The following is a 7,500-nucleotide window of genomic DNA, read 5'->3' on the forward strand; positions in this document are numbered from 1 at the left end:
ACCAAGGCAAACGGACCAGACAAGCCAATCCGATTGGTTTTGATCTAATAAAAGCGTCCCTTCCATCTCTGGTCGGGACTCTGTTTGCATGTATTAGCTCTAGAATTACCACAGTTATCCAAGTAACGTGGGTACGATCTAAGGAACCATAACTGATTTAATGAGCCATTCGCGGTTTCACCTTAATGCGGCTTGTACTGAGACATGCATGGCTTAATCTTTGAGACAAGCATATGACTACTGGCAGGATCAACCAGGGAGCTGCGTCAACTAGAGCTGAGCAGCCGGCCGCCCGGGAGTGTGTCCCGGGGGCCCGCGCGAACACGCAAGCGTCCGCTCAATTATTCTGCAAACAGGAGGAGGCCGAGCTCCCCTGCACGATACACCTCGAAACCCTCTCAGGTCCCGGCGGCGCGCAGCGCCGTCCTAGGTACTTGGTCGGTTTCGAGAGAGGCGCAATCGCCCGGAGTTAGGCGAGTAGACGGTTTTAGTGCGAACACCCTTGCTCCCAACTGAGCTTGCCGCTGCCGACAGAGGCCCGGGAGCGTGCTGTCGTGGCATTGCCGGCGGGAGACAACACGCGCCACCTATGGTGACCGGCAGCTCCAACGCCAGCGCCACACAAGGGCAAAGCCCCACTTGGGTGCAGAAGCGAACTCTCCCAGCACAGCGCACGCGCCAACACGTCCGCACAACTGCGATACAAACCACCTGCGAGAACCGCTGGGGCGACCGAGCAGCAGACGGCGTCGCGGCGCCGAGTGCCAGGCGGCGGCGCATCCTCAACGCACACAGTCCTCAATCAGACCAGCACACTGCAGATGTCCACCGCGCTTCGCACCGGGCTCGGCTGAACCAACTTTGGCCGCCAGGCGCCGCGTGCAGGGTGCGCCGCAGCGTAGCTGCGCCGCCTGCCGAGCCCGTCGGCTGGCGCTCCTGCCACTCGGCGCCCCCCACCAGCCGCCTGTTGCGCGTGCGCCCACGCAGCGCGCGGCCAACACGCCGGGCGGCCCCCCTTCACCGGCCGGGAACAGTCCCACCAAGCCACCGCCGCGTATCGCTTCATACCCACATGGGCCTAGTCACGTGTGTGGATGTGGCGGGTACCGCTGAAACAACCGGTTAATAGCTGTACCGATCGTCGCCATCACAGATTCACCTCCAGCGTGAACAACCGCTCAACAACGGATTTCCAGTTCATTTGCGTATCTTGGGCAGTAAACGTAGATGTCCACCTACATTTGCGAATTCAACAATTCTTGCATGCCAGGATGTCATGTGTCACGACACGCTACATCAGACCACATACACACTGCGACATGTGCAGAAGAGAACACGTGGAAGGTGGCCCGCGCACGTATGCGATGTCCCTTCCGCGATCCACTGTCAACCGGCATCTGCGGCATGTCCCAGATATGGAACGCGGTCCACCAGGGTAGCACTTTGTGTGAGGCAATACGACAAAGTCGGAATACACGCGTCACTACATCACACGGCTCACGCTGACCTGACCTGACTCACCGCACCACCACCCCCAGCGACCCAGGGTGACATACAATGCGTTCGTACGTTCCTCCCACACGCCTCTACGGCGTACCACAGTGCAACCTAGCTGTTATTGGGAGACGAGACAAGTAGCATCGAGCACAACATATGGAAATTGAGATTCGACACCGTTGGGCACAGCCAGCGTACGGTCACACGTATCACACTACTTCACTCTGTACGTAACTACCGATGATCGGTACAGCGTGTGGGTTACGCGTACGACATCAGCGGACAATGGACACAGACCATACCACGACGTACACTGAGGGCGTCGACATCTGAACGCAACTGAACAGCTGCGAGGCTCATTTAACACTCAAACGCCAGACCGACCAGCTTGAGAGGACGGAGACACAAAGAGAGGGGCAGAGGGGGGGGGCGATATAGTCCTATTGCAGTACAATTGACAGTGGATAGCGGGAATATGTGGAAAGTAAGCAACACTCGCAAGACATCTACATGAGGATAACGACGACACCAGAGATTCCGAGCAGTGAACTATGTTAGGCAAAGGGACAACGTGGGTTAGGTTAAGGGACAACGTGGGTTAGGTTAAGGGACAACGTGGGTTAGGTTAAGGGACAACGTGGGTTAGGTTAAGGGACAACGTGGGTTAGGTTAAGGGACAACGTGGGTTAGGTTAAGGGACAACGTGGGTTAGGTTAAGGGACAACGTGGGTTAGGTTAAGGGACAACGTGGGTTAGGTTAAGGGACAACGTGGGTTAGGTTAAGGGACAACGTGGGTTAGGTTAAGGGACAACGTGGGTTAGGTTAAGGGACAACGTGGGTTAGGTTAAGGGACAACGTGGGTTAGGTTAAGGGACAACGTGGGTTAGGTTAAGGGACAACGTGGGTTAGGTTAAGGGACAACGTGGGTTAGGTTAAGGGACAACGTGGGTTAGGTTAAGGGACAACGTGGGTTAGGTTAAGGGACAACGTGGGTTAGGTTAAGGGACAACGTGGGTTAGGTTAAGGGACAAATTGAGTTAGGTTAAGGGACAAATTGAGTTAGGTTAAGGGACAAATTGAGTTAGGTTAAGGGACAAATTGAGTTAGGTTAAGGGACAAATTGAGTTAGGTTAAGGGACAAATTGAGTTAGGTTAAGGGACAAATTGAGTTAGGTTAAGGGACAAATTGAGTTAGGTTAAGGGACAACGTGGGTTAGGTTAAGGGACAAATTGAGTTAGGTTAAGGGACAAATTGAGTTAGGTTAAGGGACAAATTGAGTTAGGTTAAGGGACAAATTGAGTTAGGTTAAGGGACAAATTGAGTTAGGTTAAGGGACAAATTGAGTTAGGTTAAGGGACAAATTGAGTTAGGTTAAGGGACAAATTGAGTTAGGTTAAGGGACAAATTGAGTTAGGTTAAGGGACAAATTGAGTTAGGTTAAGGGACAAATTGAGTTAGGTTAAGGGACAAATTGAGTTAGGTTAAGGGATAATCTGGTACAACCACAGTTAGGTTAAGCGATAATCTGGTACAGCCACAGTTAGGTTAAGCGATAATCTGGTACAGCCACAGTTAGGTTAAGCGATAATCTGGTACAGCCACAGTTAGGTTAAGCGATAATCTGGTACAGCCACAGTTAGGTTAAGCGATAATCTGGTACAGCCACAGTTAGGTTAAGCGATAATCTGGTACAGCCACAGTTAGGTTAAGCGATAATCTGGTACAGCCACAGTTAGGTTAAGCGATAATCTGGTACAGCCACAGTTAGGTTAAGCGATAATCTGGTACAGCCACAGTTAGGTTAAGCGATAATCTGGTACAGCCACAGTTAGGTTAAGCGATAATCTGGTAAAACCACAGTTAGGTTAAGCGATAAAGTTGGTTAAATTTGGTATTGTGTGGGAAGGGGGCAGAGAGGGGGGGGGGTGGATAGTGGTGGCAGTACGCGGATGCCTGAGTCACCGTCAGATACGTCACGTCGGTTCGATGCTTGTAGCAAGAGGCTGGCGGGTCTGTGTCTCTCACTTCTGCAATTTTTCATGTGGTATAACACGAGGGCGGGTGGTGATATTTGGTGCCCCTCTGTGTAGGATGTGTGTTGGTGGTGTTGGTTTATCTGAGCAATGGTAGTTGTCGGAGGAGTGTGGTATTGTGCTTTTATAGGTGGACCTACTGGTCTGGTTATCATAGTGTCGACGGTGCAATGTGGCAGAGAGGGTGCACTCGACATTGTCGCATTCCAGATGTTTACGTATTGTGTGTCTCCGTTGCAGGCCGAGAGTAGTGCATGTTCGAGTGTCTGGCTGACGTGCGATTCACGTTGTGTGCCCAGTCTTACAGCACGTATAGGGACATTCGCATAAATCATCTATATGTGGCCTTGCATCATTTACTAAGCAGTGCCGTGAGACGACCGAACTATTAGGAAAGTACTGATGTACCGCATAATGTTTACCTTCCACCACACGGCGAGTATCGACTGTGCCCAGCGTTGCCACCGCAGGCAGCGGTCACCGTCACCATTGTGCGGCGGAACGGAACATCTATATCCTCAGAGGAGCACTCTTTGCCGCCGGGCGTCAGGTCTCGCGGCCTGCCGGCCAGCGCCCATGACGAACTTACTGCATGTATAGGGACATTCGCATGTATCATCTATCTATGTGGCCCTGCATCAATTACTAAGCAGTGCCGTGAGACGACTGAACTATTAGTAAAGTACTGATGAACAGCAGAATGTTTACCTTCCACAGTGGGCGAGTGGTCGACTCTACCCCAGCGTCGCCACCGCAGGAAGCGGTCTTGGAAAAACTACCCCCACACCGTCACCATTGTGCGGGGGAACGGACCCTCTATATCCACAGAGGAGCACTCTTTGCCACCGGGCTTCAGGTCTCGCGACCTGCCGTCCAGTGCCCACGGGGAACCGCGTGGAGGTGGTGCCGCCGTAGCATCCGCTTACAATGGGCAATCAGCCGGCGCACGTTTCTCCTGCGGGTAGCAGGGTCCACAGCACTCGGCTCGGGCTAGCCAGGCCTTGCCCATCGTCGAGCCCGGAATTTCCGGGTTCTTGGCCTAGAGTCTGTCGCTACTTAGTCATCGTCAGCCCATGAGTCGACATCTGAATCATTGCTGCTGGTCTCCGGAGTCGTGTCGGGGTCATGGAGCATTCCTGCTCTTTCCCTCACGAGTTCCAAAGCCCTCCGCTGCAAATATTGATCCAGAGCCTGTGCGGATATTGCAGACGCAAGAGTGTTGAGCGCCCTCCAGTGCTCTCTGCTCCGGAGTAGCGCTCTAACATCTCTGTTAGGGGGCAGTTGTTCCCGTACTTCAGCAAATTGTGGACAGTCCCACAGAGTGTGCTCCGGGGTTCCTTCCTCGCCACAGTCACAGTCTGTGGTTTCTCTTTTGCCAGTCCTACACAAGTAGGTGGAAAAGGGCCCATGTCCTGTCAAGAAATGCACCAATCCCCGTGAGGGTTTCAGAAACCGAAGTCTCATCCGCTCTCTCACGTTGGGGAAAAAATGGTGCACGCGCCTGCTTGTGCGGAGCGCGTCCCACCTCTGCTGCCACTCGTCAAAGAGCCAGTTCCGGACTTCAGCAGCGCTGTCTGCCGGTCGGCCTAAGATGTTATTGACCCCATCCGGATTTCCCTTCCGGAGCCAATACAGCGCACCCCTTTCCCTGACCAGCAGGTCAAGTGGGGGGATTGCTGTGATGACTAGTAGCGCATCGGCGGAAGTCGTGCTGTATGCTCCAGTGAGGCGCAACAGCGCTTGGCGCTGCAGCCTCCTCATCGCCGCCGCAGGTTTTCTCTGTCTCAGCCTATGAGCCCAGACACTCGACCCGTAAGCCGTGATGGCCACGAGAATGCTCGAGTGATATAGCCTTAATGTCTGCAATGGCAGATGGTATTGCTTGTTTGCAATACTGGCTATCTTGTGGAAGAGGGCCTGGCTTTTGCGACATACGATCTCGATATGCGCAGAGAACAGTCTGGACTCATCGAGGTGGATTCCCAGATACCTCGCCATGCGTGTTCGCCTGATAGCTCCATCGTTGGCACCGCCAGCAATTCGGAGTACAGGGCCACGTGCCAAACGGCCGCGCAGCAAGATATACACAGTCTTCTCAGCAGACAGCTTCAGCTTCACTTTGTGGCACCACTGCTGCAGGGCGTTGAGCGCTGCGTTGCAGTTTACTTCCAACATTGCCCGAGAGTCACCTTCTATCACTAGAAGGATGTCATCGGCGTACGCTACTACGCCTCGCACTTGTCGCAGTTCTCCTAGTTCCGCCAACACAGGCTCGAGGCCTACATCCCAGAATATGGGACCGCAGACCGAGCCCTGTGGGCATCCCTTGGTGATCGACTTCTCAACCGCCCGCCCCGGGCACCGCAAAACCGCCCGCCGGTTACGGCAGTAGTCTAGCAGGCACCGGTACAGGGGCCCAGGACATTCCAACTTCCTTAGGCTGTCGAACAGTGCCGGCCACCATAGGTTGTCGAAAGCCCCAGCGATGTCAACCATTATCCCCGCAACGTACTTGGCTGTAGATGTGTCCACCAACAACATTGCCTTGTTTATAGCATCTTCTGTACACAGACCCCTCCTGAATCCATATTGGTCGGGACTGCGTCCCCTAAGTTCCCGGTGTTGCTCTAGCCGAAGGCATAGGAGCTTCTCCTGGAGCTTAGCCATGGAGTTCAAGAGACAGATGGGTCGGTATGATTTCGGCACTTCCGGATCCTTGTCCTCACCCTTTCTCAGAATGACCACTTCGGCCAACTTCCACGATTCTGGTACCCGTCCCTGACGTAAGCACTCATTGTAGAGGTTCGTCAAGTAAGGGCAGATCTCCGCGCACAGGGCTTGGAGAACCTCGGCAGCGAGTCCATCATGGCCCGTCGCCTTTTTACGGCGCAATTCAAGAATTGCGGCGGTAACTTCACGTTCAGTGAACGGAGCAACAGGCGTCTCATCGGCATACAGCTCATGGAGTTGTCGCCTCAAATTCCCCTGTTCCTCGTCCTCATCTTCGCTACTATCGTCGGGCAATAAGGTACTCATGAGGAGCTCAGCTGACTCTTGCCAGTCCTTGGTGTGACTGCCATCGATCTTCCTTAGGGTCGACAGGACCGTCGGTGACCGAACTTTTGACACGGCAATCTTGTACGGTGTACCCCAGGGGTCAGCCGCCAGACTGTCACGAACAAAAGACTGCCAACTCTCAGTCCGTACTGTGTGCAGTGCCCGCTTAAACACGGCTTTGGCCCGCCTGTACCGCGCAAGCGTGGCCTCACGAATGTGATCGCCTATGCTGCGCTGGTAATGCCGCCGCGCTCTTCTGCATTCGCGTCGGAGACGCTGCAGCTCAGGGTTCCAAGGTGCCTTAGGCATTTTCCCTGTGTGGGCCAACGGGACTGCGCCTGTTGCTGCTGTCTGTATGGCCGCCGTCAGATCTTCTGCAGCTTTGTCAACGTCCACAACGCGATCCATTGGCCAATTCGGTATCACTAGATTACCTCTTAGTCGATCCCAATTAGCCTTTCGCCAGTTGTACTTGACGGTGCCGTTCACCTGGTCTTCAGGAGGAGGCTCCCCATCATAGGCTACAGTGAATGTGATCAGATTGTGGTCACTTAGTGTCATTCCCCGCCATACCTTCCAGTTCTCCGCACGGAGATGCTCGTGTGCACTCTTCAGTGTCACATCGATATTCGAGGTCGCTCCACGGCGGCCTTCGAAAGTTGGTGGGAAGTTTGGTCGGTTCAGCACTTCTAGTCTGAGCTCGTGAATTGCTTCAGCGAGTCTCTCACCTCGCCTGGCGGCGCGTCGAGCACCAAGAGGCGTGATGTCACTGTGCCATAGGGGTGACATGGCATTTGCGTCCATTGTGCAAATCAGCAAGTCATTGCGGTAGAACCCAACCGCCTCTTTTAACTGGTCGATATACGGTCTTTCTCTGTGCCTGTACTGAAAGTACATATTTAGCACGAAAA

General features: G+C 53.8%; 1 non-coding gene across 1 annotated transcript in view; it reads right to left on the reverse strand.

Annotated features, from left to right (window-relative positions):
- Positions 1–260, reverse strand: part of LOC126315188 (small subunit ribosomal RNA) — a 1,893-nt gene extending 1,633 nt beyond the window's left edge. The window contains exon 1 of the ribosomal RNA XR_007555909.1: positions 1–260. This exon is cut by the window's left edge and continues 1,633 nt beyond it. This is a non-coding gene — a ribosomal RNA (small subunit ribosomal RNA).
- Between the last annotated feature and the right edge of the window lie 7,240 nt (positions 261–7,500).

Source organism: Schistocerca gregaria, unplaced genomic scaffold (assembly GCF_023897955.1).
Source record: "Schistocerca gregaria isolate iqSchGreg1 unplaced genomic scaffold, iqSchGreg1.2 ptg000565l, whole genome shotgun sequence".
NCBI classification, from domain to species: domain Eukaryota; kingdom Metazoa; phylum Arthropoda; class Insecta; order Orthoptera; family Acrididae; genus Schistocerca; species Schistocerca gregaria.